This window comes from Eurosta solidaginis, chromosome 2 (genome assembly GCF_040869045.1).
Source record: "Eurosta solidaginis isolate ZX-2024a chromosome 2, ASM4086904v1, whole genome shotgun sequence".
NCBI lineage: Eukaryota > Metazoa > Arthropoda > Insecta > Diptera > Tephritidae > Eurosta > Eurosta solidaginis.
The window spans coordinates 127387038-127408096 of NC_090320.1; the positions used below are offsets into that span (position 1 = coordinate 127387038).

Below are 21059 nucleotides of genomic sequence, written 5' to 3' on the forward strand. Positions count from 1 at the left end.
TGATGGCTTATGACGATGACACGTCTTTAGCGATAAAGTTCTGTCGGATGCGAAAAAATGCGCGAGCGCTTTCTGCCTACAATATATAATGCATTCTACGGTCGACAAAGATAGACGGAGGACACGCACATAAGCATAAATTCAGCGCGTCTCCGATTACCATCACCGCCAAAGAGGTTGAGGATGCCATCGGTCATGCTAAACCATCCAAAGCAGTGGGCCCAGACGGCATAGCCATCCCGATGCTTAAAAGCCTAGGGAAAGAGGGTTTCAAATATTTAGCGCATGTCTTCAACCTGTCTCTTTCCACCTTTGTCATTCCCGAAAAATGGAAAATTGCCAAGGTGGTCCCGCTACTAAAGCCTGGGAAACCAGCTAACATAGGAGAGTCATATCGCCCGATATCTCTCCTATCGCCAGTAGCCAAGACGCTTGAAACCATTTTGCTCCCCCACTTCAACGCAAATTTGCAGCTAGCCTATCATCAGCATGGCTTTAGAAAACTTCATAGTACCACTACCGCGCTAAATGCCATTAGCACCCAGATAAATTGTGGTTTAAATCAGAAGCCCCACCATAGAACAGTACTCGATGCGCTAGACCTATCAAAAGCTTTTGATACGGTCAACCATAGCACGTTACTGCAAGACCTGGAAGGGTCAACCCTTCCCCCATGTCTTAAAAGGTGGACCGCAAATTATCTGGGTGGTCGGCAGGCATCGGTGCAATTCAGGAACGAAACAGCAAGGCCAAGAAGAATTAAACAAGGGGCGCCACAGGGTGGTGTCCTACCCCCACTTTTGTTTAATTTATACACATCAAAACTACCTTCGCCACCGGAAGGAGTTACTATCGTTTCTTACGCCGACTACTGCACAATAATGGCCACAGGCCCGGGCCCACAGATCGATGAGTTTGTAACAGAATAAACGGCTACCTCCCTGATCTCTCCAGTTTTTTCGCCTCGCAAAACCTGGCATTATCACCGACTAAATCATCCGCGACCTTATTTACAACTAGGACGTCCCAAATGTCGACCATTTTGAACATCCACGTCGATGGCACTACGCTAACGACTGTCCTACGCCCCAAAATCTTGGGTGTGGCGTTTGATCAGTATCTACATTTTGGTGGGCATGCAGCCGCAATTGTACCGAAAATCCAGAGCCGTAATAAAATCCTCAAATCTCTTGCTGGCAGTACTTGGGGAAAAGATAAAGAAACGCTCATTACTACTTACAAAGCAATTGGCCAGCCGATTGATTGCTACGTGTCCCCTATATGGTCGCCAAGCCTTAAAACTATTCACTGGAAGAAGCTACAGGCCTGCCAAAATACTGCTCTCAGAATCGCAACGGGATGTCTTCTTATGTCTCCAGAGCACCATCTACATAATGAGGCGCGAGTACTCCCCATCAGGGAGAGAAATGAGATGCTAACCAAACAGTGGGAGGGACGCAAAAAATTAAATGGGGTTACACTGAAATGACAGTCCTTGGTCGGGAAAAATCCCGTGTCGCTCCGGTACATGGAACCGACTGCCTTGGGAAGCGGTGATGCACCGTCTTGTAAAACGTTCCCTCCTCTCATTTTGATCCATCCCTGTTAAAACGGCAAGTTTCCTTGGACTTTCGTTAGAGGACATTGACAACAATTTGTGATTGGTCCCACCTATTGGATGGGGCGAAGCACTGCTACAACAACCAAGTAAAGATTTACACAGATATTTTTGGACGTGTATTCAGAGTGCGGTAATAGTCTAGTTGAGGGGTCGACTGCTAACACGCTACAAAAAATAGCGAGAGAGGTGTCAAAAAACCCGTAATAATCTCGAGAACATTAATCCGATGGCGGAAAAGAAAAATTTTATCTCTGTCCGGAGATATTTGCAGTTGAAGTTTGCGATTTTCAGGTGGTTGTTGTTGTGTTCGTACCCACAAAAAAAAATTGTGCATCGCCGTGGCGGTAGCCACGGTTATCCACACACCCGGACTTGGCATGGCGTAGCCCAGGGTTATTTATTATAAGCGCGGCCGAAGGCCGCCAACGCAGAAAGGTGGGTAATAGTCTAGTTGAGGGGTCGACTGCTAATACGCTACCAAAAATATCGAGGGAGGTGTCAAACGACGCGTCTTGACATCAGTATTAATAATCCGAAGGAGGAAAATAAAAATTTTAACGCGTTCAAAATATATTAACGAAAAACCGAAAAAATACCCGCGGGTACCTCCGAAACCGGGAGTCGGATCCATAGTATTTTTGCGCAGACCAGAACTTTGTCATTCCCGAAAAATGGAAAATTGCCAAGGTGGTCCCGCTACTAAAGCCTGGGAAACCAGCTAACATAGGAGAGTCGTATCGCCCGATATCTCTCCTATCGCCAGTAGCCAAGACGCTTGAAGCCATTTTGCTCCCCTACTTCAACGCAAATTTGCAGCTAGCCTGTCATCACCATGACTTTAGAAAACTTCATAGCACCACTACCGCGCTAAATGCCATTAGCACCCAGATAAATTGTGGTTTAAATCAGAAGCCCCACCATAGAACAGTACTCGTTGCGCTAGACCTATCAAAAGCTTTTGATACGGTCAACCATAGCACGTTACTGCAAGACCTGGAAGGGTGTACCCTTCCCCCATGTCTTAAAAGGTGGACCGCAAATTATCTGGGTGGTCGGCAGGCATCGGTGCAATTCAGGAACGAAACATCAAGGCCAAGAATAATTAAACAAGGGGTGCCACAGGGTGGTGTCCTATCCCCACTTTTGTTTAATTTCTACATATCAAAACTACCTTCGCCACCGGAAGGAGTTATTATCGTTTCTTACGCCGATTACTGCACAATAATGGCCACAGGCCCGAGCCCACAGATCGATGAGTTTGTAACAGAATAAACGGCTACCTCCCTGATCTCTCCAGTTTTTTCGCCTCGCAAAACCTGGCATTATCCCCGACTAAATCATCCGCGACCTTATTTACAACTAGGACGTACCAAATGTCGACCATTTTGAACATCCACGTCGATGGCACTACCCTACCGACTGTCCTACACCCCAAAATCTTGGGTGTGGCGTTCGATCAGGATCTACATTTTGGTGGGCATGCAGCCGCAGTTGTACCGAAAATCCAGAGCCGTAATAAAATCCTCAAATCTCTTGCTGGCAGTACTTGGGGAAAAGATAAAGAAACGCTTCCAAGGCAGTCGGTTCTATGTACCGGAGCGACTCGGGATTTTTCCCAACCAAGGACTGTCATTTCAGTGTGACCCCATCTAATTTGTTTCGTCCCTCCCACAAATTGTCATCCTCCCAGCAGCTCCTTGCAGCAGGACTGCTCCATATTCTCTTACTCCGGGAAGGCATCGAATCCAATCCGGGTCCGTCTCCTGACCCCGGTCCTGAGAAATGGTTTTGCTGCATCTGCCGGAAAAGAATCTTTTCAGGACGGTCATACTCTGTTCAGTGTGTCTCGTGCAAGGGTTGGTTGCTTCGGACAGGTTGTTCTGGGCTTGATCCCAAAACCCGACGTCCACGTAACTTTTATAAATCTTTTGTGGCTCCAATGCAGCTCCTGCCTTGGGTGGTGCCACTTTCCTAGATGTTCTGCTCTCCGCGACGGCAACCCCCCGACGGGTTTCATCGCGCTATGTTGCAAACCCAAATCATCCGGGTACCCCAATGCTTGCCCAAGGACGCCCAGTCCCAGGGCCACAACAGCAATTGCGTCCTGGCCTTCCACAACCCAGGCGTAGTCACCCGTCACTTACCCCCAGAGTGGCAACGTCTCCTCTTATGCATTTCAGAATCCTGCAGTTAAACTGTAATGGACTAACTGGAAAGATTACGGAGATAGTCGATTTCATGAAGCGGCACAACATCCGCATTGCTGCGATTCAAGAGACTAAACTCACAGCAAGATCTGCATTGCAGACCTGCTTTGGGTATAACGTCCACAGGAAAGACCGCGAGAGCGGAAATGGAGACGGTCTCGCGTTTATCATACACCACTCTGTGCAATATTATATATTTGATCCTGGCATCGACTGCAGGGACAATGTCTTAGAACATCAAGGCCTATCTGTCCGGTCAGGCGATGCAAACCTAGAAATCATCAACATCTACATCCCTCCTGCCACCTGTTGCCCCAGTGGATACCGCCCTAATATTAGGGCCTTACTCACTGGCAACAATCGCATTATCTTAGGTGATTTCAATGCCCATCATGATCTATGGCATTCAAACTTGCGGGCGGACAGTAGGGGTGAGATGTTGGCGGATCAAATAGAAGAAACGACGTTCTGCACAATAAACGGAGTCGCCCCCACGCGTATGGTAGGAAGCTGTCACAGCTCGCCAGATATCTCAATCGTGAGCGCAGAACTCGTAAACTGCGTCAACTGGCAGCCGATGGTAACATTGGCATCCGACCACCTGCCCATACTTATTTCGCTTGAGCGTACCGCCGACTTCATCGTCACTGAAAAACGCACTTTCATAAGCTTTAAAAAAGGAAAGTGGGAAGAATATAAATCCTTTACAGACAGCCGCTTTGCTGCCCTCCCTATCCCGACTGATGCCCGCCAAGGGGAGCGTGCCTTCCCTAAGGTCATTAAATCCGCCTCGGTACTTTTCATTCATGCCGGGAGAAATCCCGACATCCGGCCCCACTTCCCGGCGGAGGCCGCAAACTTAGCGAGAGAACGTGACCTTATAAGACAGCTTGATCCAGGCGACCCCCAAATAAGGGATATAAACCAACGCATCAGATTGCTTGTGGATGAACACAAGCGGGCGAAATGGGAGGAGCACCTAAGAGGTTGTAACCTCTCTACCGGTGTGGGTAAACTTTGGTCCACCGTAAAGTCCCTATCGAATCCGACTAAGCACAAAGACAAAGTTTCCATTCAATGGGTTGTGTAGCGCAATATATAGCTTCTCCAACCCAATTGTCAACCTCACCTTCGAGCGGCGAATCCCGTTTCACTAACAGACGAGGCTCTGGCGACCCCAAGCTCCTCAGGGAACTTGGGGGTGGGGAGGGAGGGATGGCCTGAAGGTTTAATGTGGCCATATAAATCGTTCCCGAGATGGTCGGGCCAGCACCTTAATGGTGCTGTTACCGAAGCGTATCGGATCTGTATCCGACAAAGGACCATCACATCGATAACACTCCCCAAAGCCTTCGGGGAGTAACCTAATCGCTACAACAACAACAACAACAACAACAAAGTTTCCATCGCCTTTGGCGACAAAGTGCTGTCGGACGCGAAAAAATGCGCGAGCGCTTTCTGCCGACAATATATAATGTATCCTACGGTCGACAAAGATAGACGGAGAGCCAATAGACACGCACATAAACACAAATTCAGCGCGTCACCAATCACCATCACCGCTAAAGAGGTTGAGGACGCCATTGGTCGTGCTAAACCATCCAAAGCAGTGGGCCCAGACGGCATAGCCATGGCGATGCTTAAAAGCCTAGGGAAAGAGGGTTTCAAATATTTAGCGCATGTCTTCAATCTGCCTCTTTCCACCCTTGTCATACCTGAGAAATGGAAAATGGCCAAGGTGGTCCCGCTACTAAAGCCTGGGAAACCAGCTAACATAGGTGAGTCGTATCGTCCGATATCTCTCCTATCGCCAGTGGCAAAGACGCTTGAAGCCATTTTGCTTCCTTATTTCCAAGCAAATTTGCAGCTGGCCCCTCATCAGCATGGCTTCAGAAAACTCCATAGCACTACCACCGCGCTAAATGCCATTAGCACCCAGATAAATTGCGGTTTAAATCAATACCCCCACCATAGAACAGTACTCGTAGCGCTAGGCCTATCAAAAGCTTTCGATACGGTCAACCATGGCTCGTTACTGCAGGACCTGGAAGGGTCTACCCTTCCCCCATGTCTTAAAAGGTGGACCGCAAATTATCTGGATGGTCGGCAGGCATCGGTGCAATTTAGAAACGAAAAATCAAAACCAAGGAGAATTAAACAAGGGGTGCCACAGGGTGGTGTCCTATCCCCACTTTTGTTTAATTTCTACATATCTAAGCTACCTTCACCACCGGAAGGAGTCACAATCGTTTCCTACGCCGATGACTGCACAATAATGGCCACAGGCCCAGGCCCAAAGATCGATGCGCTATGCAATAAAATTAACTGCTACCTCCCTGATCTCTCCAGTTTTTTCGCCTCGCGAAACCTGGCATTATCACCGACTAAATCTTCCGCGACCTTTTTTACAACATGGACGCCCCAAATGTCGACCATTTTGAACATCCACGTCACAGTGCCACTACGCTACCGACTGTCCTACACCCAAAAATCTTGGGTGTGACGTTTGATCAGGATCTACATTTTGGTGAGCATGCAGCCGCAATTGTACCGAAAATCCAGAGCCGCAACAAAATCCTCAAATCCCTTGGTGGCAGTACTTAGGAAAAGACAAAGAAATGATCATTACCACATACAAAGCAATTGGCCAGCCGATTGCATGCTACGCGTCCCCAATATGGTCGCCAAGCCTAAAAACTACACACTGGAAGAAGCTACAGTCCTGCTAAAATACTGCTCTCAGAACCGCCACGGGCTGTCTTCTTATATCCCCAGAACACCATCTGCATAATGAGGCGAGAATACTCTCCATCAGGGAGAGAAATGAGATGCTAACCACATAGTTCCTGTTGAATACGGAGAAACCTGGGCATCCCAATAGGCATCTTATTGATGAGCCAACACCGCCTAGGGGCTTAACATTAATATGAATATATCATCAACATACTCAAACCAGCTTATAAGTTTATTTGCACAAATGGCTATGGTACAAAGAATAAATTTCAACACAAGAATAACTGAGCACTCCTCTACGAAAATAGACTTACTCTTCAGCAATAATGAGCAAGTTAAAACTGAACATGTAAGTGGATATAAAATTTCCGATCATGAAACAATTCATTTCAAAGTACCAACAGCTAAATATTGCAAAATGAGAAAAGTTGCTACTGTCACCAACTGGGAGTACTATAGCGCAGAAAATCTTTTAAATCTGCTGCGAACGTGCGACTTTAGCTCTGTGTCTCATGTAGGCATAGAACGTAGAACTGAGATCCTGAACAATATTTTAACTGAAGCTATGCAAGCATTGACGTATGAGAAGAGGATCCAAATACAACTGAGGAATAAGTGGTATGACCGTGAGCTAAAGGAACTGCACAAAAGAAAATTTTAATTCTATAATACTGCTAGAAATACTGGCAACTGGGTGGATTATAATGGCATAAAAAAAATATATAAAAAAACTGTTATGTATAAAAAGAAGAAATATATGGAAGATAAAGTGCTCGATAGTGCAGGAGACATGAAGCGGATGTGGAAGTCTTTAAAACATCTTGCTGAGCTCACCGATGACAGAAAGGTCGTTAGCAAAATAGTAATTAACGGTGAATGCCTCGAGAAGGAATACGATATAGCCAATGCCCTGAATACATTTTTTGTACAGAGCATAGCTGAAATTAATGATAGCATTGAAATAATTCCAATTGCGGCAGAAACAAGTGTAAATAATGCAATTGAAACTTTTCAATTCACCGACGTAGAGTTAGATGATATAATGAACATTACTAAATCTTTTAGAAACAAATATGGTGGAAAAAAGCTTTTGTCGGAGGGGGTATTTAAAGATGCCATGATTTACATTGCTCACTTCTACAAAGATATAATAAATGAATCAATAAACAGTAGCATTGTTCCAAATTGCTGGAAAGTATCAACTATAGTACCTGCGGAAAAAGTCAAAAATACAGTAAGGCCAGAGGAACTGCGCCCAATTAATACGCTACCCGCAGATGAAAAAATTATGGAAACGGTGGTTAAAAATCAATTAGTGGCATATCTAGATAAATACCAAATTATTATACCTGAACAATCTGGGTTTAGGAAAAGCCATTCTTGCGAAACCGCACTGAATATGGTTATTGCGGAATGGAAAGAGGATATAACTGATAAGAAAGTTGTGATCTCAGTCTTTTTAGACTTAAAACGTGCTTTTGAAACTGTGGATAGAGAGGAACTGCTGAATGTTATGTTTAATAATGGGATAAGAGGAAAATCCTTGGAATGGTTCAGAAGCTATTTGAGTAATAGAAAACAGAAGACGATAATTGGAAGTGCAGTTTCACCGGTTGCTGATGTACATATTGGGCTACCGCAAGGTTCAGTATTGGCACCGCTATTGTTTACAATATATATTAACGATATTAAAGAATGCTTGAAATATTGCAATATTCGACTATTTGCGGATGATGCATTGATAACCATTAGTGAAAGAAGTGCGGGCTTTGCGGTATCGAAAATGCAAGAAGACTTAGACTCCCTCTACAAATGGCTATGCCATAGAAAGTTGAAAGTGAACGTGGATAAAACCAAAAGTATGATATTTTGCAAAAATCAAAGCATTATGGGTGCCAATAACCTTAGCAATATTACCCTGAAGATAAGAAATGTTGAAATTCAGCAAGTAGACAAGATCAAATACCTAGGAGTCTGGATCGACAAAAACCTTAGATTTGGAGAACACATAAGTTATTTAGAAAACAAAATTGCAAAAAAAATTGGTTTTATGTACAGAACTTGTAAATATATTAGTCAACGACACAAATTATTAGTGTATCGATCAATTATTGAACCGCACTTTATCTATTGTCCAACAATCCTGCTATTAGCAAATGACACACAAATAAAAAAACTGCAGATACAACAAAACAAGGCAATGCAATTAATTTTAAAATGTTCGCTTAGAACACCAAAAACTACAATGCTAAATATGTTAAACTGGCTCAGTGTAAAACAGTCGATATATTATTTCACATTGAAATTTATACATCATATGAAATTAGGAATAACACCGAATTATCTCAACGGGAGAATACATTTTAATCATGAAATACATAACTATGGAACTAGAAGCAGCGGAAATATAAGACTGCCTAGAGTAAGAACGGAGTTCGCGAAGAAGACTTTAGAATATATAGGTTATAAAATGTACAATGAATTACCAAATGCGATAAAAGACTGTGAAAATATTAATAAGTTTAAAGCAAAATTATTTTTATACTGTAAGTCATTAAGCATGTAATGTATACAATTTATTTATATATATATATATTTTTTTTTTTTTACCTTGAACTAGGTCTTAAAGACCGTAAATAAATAAATTATTATTATTATTAAGGAGTCATCTCCGTAAGCATTATGAGGAAATACGGCACCTGAGAACTCAGCCGTATGAAGCAAAAAAACACAAGCATTACAATTGAATTCATGCTTCTTCGGAATTTAAACCCACTAAAATTGTGCAATGAGTTCTCAGGTGCCGTATCTCCTCATAATGCTTACAGAGATGACTCTTTAAGCCCCTAGGCGGTGTTGGCTCATCAATCAGATGTCTGTTGGGATGCCCAGGTTTCTGGGTATTCAACAGGAACTGTTTGGTTATCATCTCATTTCTCTCACTGATGGGGAGTATTCTCGCCTCATTATATAGACGGTGCTCTGGGGATATAAGAAGACAGCCCGTGGCGGTTCTGAGAGCAGTATTTTAGCAGGACTGTAGCTTCTTCCAGTGTGTAGTTTTTAGGCTTGGCGACCATATAGGGGACGCGTAGCATTCAGTCGGCTGGCCAATTGCTTTGTAAGTGGTAATGAGCGTTTCTTTGTCTTTTCCCCAAGTACTGCCAGCAAGAGATTTGAGGATTTTGTGACGGCTCTGGATTTTCGGTACAATTGCGGCTGCATGCTCACCAAAATGTAGATCCTGATCAAACGTCACACCCAAGATTTAGGAGTGTGTGACAGTCGGCAGCGTAGTGCCATCGACGTGGATGTTCAAAATGGCCGACGGCATAGGAAACGATAGTAACTCCTTCTGGTGGCGAAGGTAGCTTTCATATGTAGAAGTTAAACAAAAGTGGGGATAGGATAGCACCCTGTGGCACCCCTTGTTTAATTCTCCTTGGCTATGATATTTCATTTCTGAATTGCACCGATGCCTGTATCAAAAGCTTTTGAGAGGTCTAGCGCTACGAGTACTGTTCTATGGTGGGGCTTCTGATTTAAACCACAATTTATCTGGGTGCTAATGGCATTTAGTGCGGTAGTGATGATATGGAGTTTTCTAAAGCCATGCTGATGACAGGCTAGCTGCAAATTTGCTTTGAAGTAGGGGAGCAAAAAGGCTTCAGGCGTCTTGGCTACTGGCGATAGGAGAGATATCGGGCGATATGACTCTCCTATTTTAGCTGGTTTCCCAGGCTTTAGTAGCGGGACCACCTTGGCCATTTTCCATTTTTCGGGTATGACAAAGGTGGAAACAGACAGGTTGAAGAAATGTACTAAATATTTGAAACTCTCTTTCCCTAGGCTTTTAAGCATCGGCATGGCTATGCCGTCTGGGCCCACTGCTTTGGATGGTTTAGCAAGACCGATGACATCCTCAACCTCTTTGGCGGTGATGGTAATTGGTGACGCACTGAACTTATGTTTACGTGCGTGTCTGTTGGCCCTCCGTCTATTTTTGTCGACGGTAGAATGCATTATGTATTGTCGGCAGAAAGCGCTCGCGCATCTTTTCGCATCCGACAGCACTTTATCGCCAAAGGCGATGGAAACTTTGTCGTTGTGCCTAGACGGATTCGATAGAGACTTTACGGTGGACCAAAGTTTACCTAGACCCACAGAGAGGTTACAACCGCTTAGGTGCTCCTCCCATTTCGCCCGCTTGTGTTCATCCACAAGCAATCGGATGCGTTGGTTTATACCCCTTATTTGGGGGTCACCGGGATGGAGCTGTCTTATAAGGTCACGCTCTCTTAATAAACTTGCGGCCTCTGCCGGGAAGTGGGACCGAATTTCGGGAATTCTACCGGCGGGAATGAAACGAGCCGAGGCGGATTCAATGACCTTGGGGAAAGCACGCTCCCCTTGACGGGCATCAGTTGGGAAAGGGAGGGCAGCAAAGAGGTTGTCTGTAAAGGATTTGTATTCATCCCACTTTCCTTTTTGAAAGTTAATGAAAGTGCGTTTTTCTACGACGATGAAGTCGGCGGGACGCTCGAGCGAAATAAGTATAGGCAGGTGATCAGATGCCAATGTGACCATCGGCTGCCAGTTGACGCAGTTTATGAGTTCTGCGCTCACGATTGAGATATCCGGCGAACTGTGACAGCTTCCTACTATACGTGTGGGGGCGTCTCCGTTTATAGTGCAGAACGTCGTTTCTTCTATTTGATCCGCTAACATCTCACCCTACTGTCCACCCGCAAGTTTGAATGCCATAGATCGTGATGGGCATTGAAATCGCCTTAGATAATGCGATTGTTTCCTGTGACTACGCCGCTCATATCAGGGCGGTATCCACTGGGGCAACAGGTGACAGGAGGGATGTAGATGTTGATGATTTCTAGATTTGCATCGCCCGACCGGACAGATAATCCTTGACGTTCTAAGACACTGTCCCTGCGGTTGATGTGGGGATCAAATATATGATATTGCACAGTGTGGTGTATGATAAACGCGAGGCCGCCTCCATTTCCGCTCTCGCGATCTTTTCTGTGGACATTATACCCAGAACAGGTCTGCAATGCAGAGCTTGCTGTGAGCTTATTCTGTTGAATCGCAGCAATGCGGATGTTGTGCCTTCATGAAGTCGACTATCTCCGTGATCTTCCCAGTTAATGCATTACAGTTTAACTGCAGAATTCTGAAGTGCATAGGGGGAGACGTCGTCACTCTGAGAGTACGTGACGGGTGACTACGCCTGGGTTGTGAAAGGCTAGGACGCAACTGCTGTTGTGGCTCTGGGACTGGACGTCATTGGGTAAGCACTGGGGTACCCGGTGGGTTTGGGTTTGCGATCTGGCAACATGGTTTCCCTGACCTATACGATTGCTGCCGGAAAAGAGGGGAAGAAGACGGGGCAGGGGCTGATGCTCGGCATTGCTCCAGACTCTACAACGGAGGTTGTAGGTATGAGTGGAAGCGGCTGTATTAGTTGGTGGCGCTGTGGGGCGCGAGCAGCAGTGGGTACTAGTTGTGGCTTGTCGAGCAGCAGGGCTGTGGAAGGTAGTAGATGGGCGCTAAGGCGTAGCCTACGGGACGCCCTTGACCGAGAACAGCAAGGAGCCACAAAAGAATTATAAAATTTACGTGGACGGCGTGTTTTGGGACCTAGCCCAGAACAACCTGTCCGATGCAACCATCCCTTTCACGGGACACACTGACAAGAGTATGACCGTCCTAAAAAGATTCTTTTCCGGCAGACGCAGCAAAACCATTTCTCAGGACCGGGGTTAGGAGACGGGCCCGGATTGGATTGGATACCTTCCCGGAGCAAGAGAATATGGAGCAGTCCCGCTGCAAGAAGCTGTTGGGAGGATGACAATTTGTGGGAGGGACGCAACAAATTGGGTTACACTGAAATGACAGTCCTTGGTCGGGAAAAATCCCGAGTCGCTCCGGTACATGGAACCGACTGCCTTGGGAAGCGGTTATGCACCGTCTTGTAAAACGTTACCCCCTCTCATTTTGATCCATCCCTGTTGAAACGGCAAGTTTCCTTGGACTTTTGTTAGAGGACATTGACAACAATTTGTGATTGGTCCCACCTATTGGATGGGGCGAAGCACTGCTACAACAACCAAGTAAAGATTTACACAGATATTTTTGGACGTGTATTCAGAGTGCGGTAATAGTCTAGTTGAGGGGTCGACTACTAATACGCTACAAAAAATAGCGAGAGAGGTGTCAAAAAACGCGTAATAATCTCGAGAACATTAATCCGATGGCGGAAAAGAAAAATTTTATCTCTGTCCGGAGATATTTGCAGTTGAAGTTGGCGATTTCCATGTGGTTATTGTTGTGTTTGTACCTCAAAAAAAAATGTGCATCACCGTGGCGGTAGCTACGGTTATACCACACACCCGGACTTGGCATGGCGTAGCCCAGGGTTATTTTTTATAAGGGCGGCCGAAGGCGCAAAATACTACGGATCAGACCCCTGGTTTCGGAAGTACCCGCGGGTCGGTTTTTCGTTAATATCTTTTGAACGAGTTAATATTTTTATTTTCCGCCTTCGGATTATTAATACTGATGCCAAGACGCGTCGGTTGACACCTCTCACGATATTTTTGGTAGCGTATTAGCAGTCGACCCCTCTACAAGACTATTACGCAGAGTGCAATTACCATAAATAAATACTATTTCAAACGCCTTCCTTCTGCATTTACCAATCAAAAAATAATCATTTTGTTTCCACGGTTCCTCCTTATGGTACTTACTTAGATTGCTTAACTTTATGTGGAAATTTGTTGGCTTAAGTCTAGCTTTTCATTTGAATTGGTTTAGAGAGCCAGCTGTAATTTATCAACATGTAAGTTACAATAAATCGTGATGTTATTTAAAGAAAATAGTGATAATTAGGGATGAAATGATACTAGTAAATAAAAGTAGATATCGATAATTTTCTTGCCGATACCAAGAAAATACCCTGCAAAAATCGTGTGACCAAAAACGCTCACAGCCTCACGAATTTTTGACAGGGATGACGATTTGGAATGAAAAATTCTCCAAATGAAATAGCATGTTGACAAATTTAGCTTTGCCACAATGTATCGTGCTCTCTCGCACCTACTATTTTCATAGGTATTGTGAAATATGCCATTTTTGTGTGAAAAAAAATTTTCAGCGAGTCCGCCATTTTCCGCGAATTGAGCTGCAGGCCTGTGCTAATTTTGGAGCATTGAATTAAATGAAATTAAAATAACATAGCGATGTTGGATGTAAGTGTTTGGAAAGTGAATTTAATATGTATTTATGTTTGTTATTGTACAATATTACAAATTCTAATATTTTTCCAGAAAACAATTTTTGCACTCCGTTCACGTCTCCAACAAATGGAATCACCAACACAATACGCTTCGTTGCCTGGAAATCGAGCACAAATGGAATACCTCAACAGCCAGATTATCCTCTACAAGAACCAGGTGCCCCACGTGGTTACGTGGGTCAAATGATGCCACCAACACAACCTGGACAGGCGCCCATGCCCAGTCAACCACCCAAGCCGGGTTAAACTCCAATATCCGGACACGTCCGGACGTCCTGGTTATAATGTATGCTAATACAACTAATATATTTAAAAATTTGGTGATGATTATTTTTGTGTTGTTTTCTTTAGCAACCACCTGCACCTGTTACTGGTAAATATCAACAGCCGCAACAGTATGATCAAGCCCAATGCCGTTTAGATCCCGATCAGATGCCAAATCCGATAATAAAATAGCGCTGGTGGTGCTTTTATTACTAATGAACAGGGTTTATTACCACCATTGGTGACCACAAAATATGTGGTAGAAGATCAGGGTAACTCCTCGCCACGTTACGTTAGGTATCGCTATTCGAAATTAATGTTTTGTTCGGCAATTAGATTGATTTTTCTTTTTTGCACGTCCTCTTTGTATTGCATATCTGCAACAGCTGATTTATTAAAAACAACAGCTTTGTCCATTACATTTACCGTCTAACCAATGGCACAACAAAGAGATTAGGAAAGCTAAAAGAGAGAGCTTCAGGAAATTTTGCGATGGTATAACAGAAGTTCCAGAGGCAGCAAGGCTTCATAAAGCCCTAGCCAATGACCAAAGGGAGACGCGATTATCGATGAAACTCCCCGATGGAACCTATACAAGGACAGAGGATGAAAGAGCACATGCCCTGCTTGCAGCGCACTTCCCGGACGCATCCTCGGAAACCTCGCCGAAGGAGGTTCGAGAGTTAAGACCGACACCCACAGATTGGAACCTCGCCAGTGACAGTACAGTTAAGTGGGCAGTAAGGTCTTTCCAGAGCTACAAATCTCCGGGAGTGGATGGCATATATCCAGCCTTTCTGCAGCAGGGAGAGGAATTGATCCCACACCTGGCCAGGATTATGAGGGATAGCCTCGCACTGGCATACATCCCAACAGTGTGGAGAAGAGCAAAAGTGGTCTTTATACCTAAAGTGGCAAAAAATGACTACTCTAGCCCAAAGTCCCTATAAGCCTGACATCCTTTGCTCTGAAAGCAATGGAAAAAATTGTAGACCACGAGATTAGATCAAAGGCTCTCGATAGAATGCCACTACATCGAGATCAGCATGCATATAGGACAGGCAGGTCGACAGAAACTGCATTGTATCAACTGTCCACAGAAATCCAAAGTGCGTTCGAGTGCGGGGAGATAACGCTATGCGCATTTTTGGACATAGAGGGGGCTTTCGACAACACGACACACGAAAGTGTGAATCGGGCACTCGAGAGAAGAGAGATACAACGTCCAATCCGTATGTATCCGTATGACGGTACAGTAGAGATCAAAACAACGAAAGGATGTCCACAAGGGGGCGTCCTGTCACCCCTGATGTGGAGCCTGGTAGTAGATGAACTTCTACAGAGGCTCTCAGAAAACGGAATCCGATGTCAGGGGTACGCGGATGATATTGTTATCATTGTATGGGGCAAATTTGAGAGCACCCTTTGCGATATAATGCAAAGGGCATTGAGGCTAACGAAAGAATGGTGTAATGAGGTAGGGCTAAGTATCAACCCTAACAAGACATCCATTGTGCCCTTTACCAGGAAAAGAAAACTGGAAGGGATTAGGCAAATCACAATGGATGGAGTACACGACTGAAGTGAAATACTTGGGAGTCACGTTTGACTCTAAGCTCTTATGGAGGAAACACGTCGACAATACCATATCAAAGGCTACAAGAGCAATAATGGTGTGCAGACATGTTGCAGGAAGATCCTGGGGATGCAGCCAAAAGATCCTAAGATGGATGTACACTATGATAGTGAGACCTATCATAGTGTACGGAGCAGTTGCGTGGGCATTAAGGGCAACCATGGTGACTGTACAAAAATCACTCACGAAGCTTCAACGCTTAGCCTGTGTCTGCATTACGGGAGCTATGCGAACATGCCCGACAGCAGCAATAGAGGTGCTGCTTGAGTTAACGCCTCCACATATAATAATTGAGCTGGCAGCCAGAAGAACTTTAGTAAACATAGTTAAAGAGGGATATGGAAGGAGCAAAGTGATACAGTCACGGAGCATGGCGAAGCTGCCGGAGCAGATTCCACTTATCCAACTTCCCAGAGATGATACGAGGAAGATAATTAAGTTTGAGAAGCGCTTCAAAATAGAGCTGGGGAACAAATGCACGTGGGACACTTCCAGGATTGAAGCGATTCACCAGGAACATACTATAATATGGTAAACCAATGGCTCGAAGACGCCGGAGGGCATAGGAGCGGGGATCTTCGGCCCCCGAACCAAATGTCCCTGCCACTCGGAAAATATCCGAGCATCTTCCAAGCCGAAGTTGTCGCCATAAGCCAGTGTGCAGAGATAATTTTACAGCGGGAATATACCAACGAGAAAATCGCTATACTCAGCGACAGTCAAGCTGCACTCAAGGCATTATCTTCAGTTGAGATTAAATCATCAACAGTCCTTGAGTGCGTAGAGAGGTTAAACAGTCTAGGAGTTAATAACACCATCCGTCTAGCATGGGTACCTGGACACAGAGGAGTGGATGGTAACGAGCGAGCGGACGAGCTTGCCAGGTTGGCAGCGGCCGGAAAGCCAATAGGTCCCGAGCCTATGGTCCCAATAGGGTCACATACAATAAGGGAGGAATTTAGACAAAAGGAGGCGTGCCTCAGAGAACAACACTGGCGTGAAAGTCCAGGACTTCGGCAGGCAAAGGCACTAATTGGAGGGTACAACTCAAAGCGATATAAGGCTATGATTAATCTCCCAAAAAGCAGCCTTACGATTTTAACAGGTATACTCACAGGTCACTGTAGGCTAAAGAACCATATGCATAAATTGGGTATATCGGCTAGTAGCCTCTGTCGATTCTGTGATGCCGAAGATGAGTCTGCAGAACACATCCTGAAGGAATGTGATGCAGTCGCGAGACGAAGGCTTAGGATCCTAGGATCATCCAAATTATAAAATAGTCACATACATTCTCTGAAGCCAAGAACCATTCTGGATTTTCTCAGAGAACTCGGCTTGGATGAAGTGTTGTAAAGAGAATGATGGCACAATAGACCAATAGGTCTCAGTGCTTAACCTCACAACATCTATCTAACCAATGGCACGAACGGTTGAGGGTGAATATGAACAACCCATTGTAAATTTTGGTGAATTGGGTCCAATTAGATGTAATCGTTGCAAGGCTCATATGATGAATTTCATATCAAATCCAATATGCGTTGAACCCGACCCCCTCAGAATTTGATGAAATTTTGCATGGGGTTACATCTTACCCACCCAAACGCAACCTCATTTCTAGAAATTGCATTTTCAAAAAATTGTGGGCGTGGCGAGGTATCGAAGTATCCGAAAATATTAGAAAAATGACGATAATAGGTACTTTTAAAGTGTGATTACTACGGAATGGCTTTACCGATTCCAAAGATCTTCATAGAAAGGTATTGAAATAAGCTTTCAAAAAAATACGCTGTAAAAATTTTTATTACACTGAAAAAAAAAATTTTTTTAAATAAAATTTAAAACTGAAAAAACACTTCAAATTTCAAGCGATTTTGAAAAATAAAATTTTATTTTAGAAAGGTCTATTTAATATATATAACATATCTGAAAACTAAAATGGGTTTTTTTTAATTTTTTTAAGTAAATGCATCTCTTGGTTACTTTCTCATATTTTGATATCACGCGTAAACTAATCAACCGATTTCAAAAATTTGTATACCGTTAGAAAGGTATTAAAATCACCTTTGAAAAAATACACTGTTAAAAATTTTTATTCCAGTGGGGTGCACCCCAGCTAACATCAAAACAACGGCTCGAATACTTCACGTACAAGGAAAAGGTCGGCGGCTCAATGTACTTGAGAACATGGAGATATACAAGTTAAAAACATTTGACGGCAGGATAATAAACGAACAAACCAACACTATCTCTGACAAAATATTTGAACCCTTAAAACTAGTTTACAAAAAACAGCACAAGCCAGAAGGTACAGCAACCAAACACGTAACAATGAACAAGCAAAAACGATAAATTTACCAAACGGCAAAAATCACCGATTTCTACCTACCTCAACCTACCGCTTAGCTAACAAGCGGTATGTCTAGATACCTACAAAAACAACCCTTGGAAAAGGTAACAATTCGAACGTATCAATACCGCGCACACACACACGCATATTAACGTTACCTACCACGGACACATAGATTGACATTACCTGCCACAGCACCCATGCACTATAAAAAACAACACAACGGATAGACACAGACCAGAACGAAACTAGGCATTGATATGGAATCAACTAATAAGTACAGATGTGTGCAGCTATCAAGAAAATGTTCCTCTCAACTTCGAAGCATTAGCTTAAACGAAGCAGCGCTGATATCTGAGCATTTTCCAGCAGTCTCCGACATTCATCGTTGCCGTATTTACGAAAGTTGTCGCTTTAAACTTAAGGATGCTATCAAGATTGCTGATAAAAAGGGTTCTACTGAAACGGAAAGTGAAGAGGCACAAGCAATCTTGACTAGCGGTGAATTGTATCAAGAATATAAGGAAGTTCCAACATGCAGCAGCTATACTAAATCACTCGAACGCAACGAACTCGTCGACAATATAAATAAGCATGTTATTCCTCATCTTGGAAGCCATCCCTCGCCAATGAAGCGAAAATATTTAGAAAGGGATTCATACTGCAAAAAAATTTTTTTTTTTTAAATCGCTTGGTCTTTGAAGTGTTTTCCCAGTTTGAAAAAAAAAATGTAGAAAAAAATTAAAAAAAATTTTTTTTCAGTGTAATATAGAATCTTTACAGTATATGTTTTCAAAGGTGATTTTAATACCTTTCTAACGGTATACAAATTTTTGATATCGGTTCATTAGTTTACGCGTGATAACAAAATATCAGAAAGTAACCAAGAGATGCATTTACTTAAATAAATTTAAAAAAAAAGAAAAAAAAAACACCCTTTCTATAAAAAATTTTTTTTTAATCGCTTGGTCTTTGAAGCGTTTTCCCAGTTTGAAAAAAAAATTAGAAAACAATTTTAAAATTTTTTTTCTTTCAGTGTAATATAGAATCTTTACAGTATATGTTTTCAAAGGTGATTTTAATACCTTTCTAACGGTATAAAATTTTTTCAAATTGGTTGATTAATTTACGCGTGATATCCAAATATGAGAAAGGAACCAAGAGATGCATTTACTTAAAAAAATTAAAAAAAAAAAAACATTTTAGTTTTCAGATGTTATATATATTAAATAGACCTTTCTAAAAAAAAATTTTATTTTTCAAAATCGCTTGATCTTTGAAGTGTTTTTTCAGTTTTAAATTTTATTTAAAAAAAATTTTTTTCAGTGTACTAAAAATTTGTACAGTGTATTTTTTTGAAAGCTTATTTCAATACCTTTTTACGGTATGAAGATCTTTGAAATCGGTAAAGCCATTCCGTAGTAATCACACTTTAAAAGTACCTATTATCGTCATTTTTCTAATATTTTCGGATATTTCGAAACCGTGCCATGCCCACAATTTTTCGAAAATGCAATTTCTAAAAATGAGGTTGTGTTTGGGTGGGTATAATGTAACCCCATGCAAAATTTCATCAAATTCTGAGGGGGTCGGGTTCAAAATGTACGTTTTTTTCAGCTTTTGATATGAAATTCATCATATGCAATTTGTAGATGCTGGTCGTCGTTACCAATGTCTTATGTGTAAGGTAACAACAGATGGTGTCTTGGCCGGGCCACAGCTCAGGGATGGTGCCGGTCAAGATATAGTGCAAAAAAAGAAGAAAAGTTTGGTATTAGAATTTAATTAATATAATACCTTTATTTAACATAAAGATTGTGCACAAAATTAATATATTTACAATTTTAGATTACCTTTTGGTTGGAACTGCGGCGGGATATGTCCTTTCTCCTTGATGTGTGAAAACAAGTGAAGTAAAAAATGTATAACAGGTCAATACTGCTTGTCAGTCAAACTGTTTATTTATTCCAGCGGTGTTCATTTGTATGGTTAACATAAACAGTTGGACGGGCACTGTTAACAATATAAGAAAAAGTGCGAGGGCGACCTTTTATGTTTTGAGTTTGGGCTGTTGGCCTAAACATGCCGGCCCCTTGCGATACGCAAGATTTAATTGGACATTTTCCGGCGCTGGTTCGCAGTTTAAATTAAATTAAATTAAGCTTAAAACTAAATAATAGATGTACATGGTTCAATCTCAGTGGCACATTCATTTTTATTTCATGTATGTATGTATAATATATGTCATTGCTTTTGGATATGCATAAGCAGTATTCAAAATAAATTGTTTTTAAAAAAAATATGTAGGTATTTACAATTCATCAAGGCACTGGTTGGAGGGAGGTGGAATGCAGCTGATTCCACTCTCCTTGCGGCACGACTTTGATGTGCTTGCTGCTTGCGTCGATTCTTTTTGTCTTTTCCATTGTAGCTATTTTTGGGCGGTTGGAAAGTTTGCATTTCCAATCCGCTTGCGATCACCTCATGTCGAAGTATAGGTCGAAAACGGCGCAGTTGGAAAGTTTTCATTTCCAATCCGCTCGTAGAAGGTGGGTGGAATGCAGGTGATTCCACTCCACCTGAGGCCTCCGGACGGAAAGCAAGACAGAAACAACGCCAACCCAAACATTAACAGGAAAGATTTTCTCAAACAATGTCTAAGCATTTATAGCATTTATTTTTGATTACTAACTCGTTTATCAAAAATGTAAATGTCTACGTCATGCTTTTCCATATGTGAAGGCCCGATTAATGGTGACTTATAACCATAAAACCATAACCAGATAAAACAGCTGATCGGACCTACCTTATGGAAATCAATGTAATCGATTAATGGTGCCATACCATAACGATAACGCCATAACCATACCATAGCCAACCAATTGAATTTTGGTTTTCTGCCATATCCACAAACAGCTGATTGTTCATTCGCCTAT

The 21059-nt window shown here is 42.9% G+C and overlaps 1 protein-coding gene across 5 annotated transcripts in view; it reads right to left on the reverse strand.

Annotated features, from left to right (window-relative positions):
• chico (insulin receptor substrate 1 chico) overlaps positions 1-13469 on the reverse strand; it is a 1085300-nt gene extending 1071831 nt beyond the window's left edge. For all 5 annotated transcript variants that reach the window (XM_067766174.1, XM_067766170.1, XM_067766171.1 and 2 more), the window contains exon 1: positions 13326-13469. The gene's annotated coding sequence lies outside the window, so the exon portion shown is untranslated. The remainder of the gene's footprint in view (positions 1-13325) is intronic.
• Between the last annotated feature and the right edge of the window lie 7590 nt (positions 13470-21059).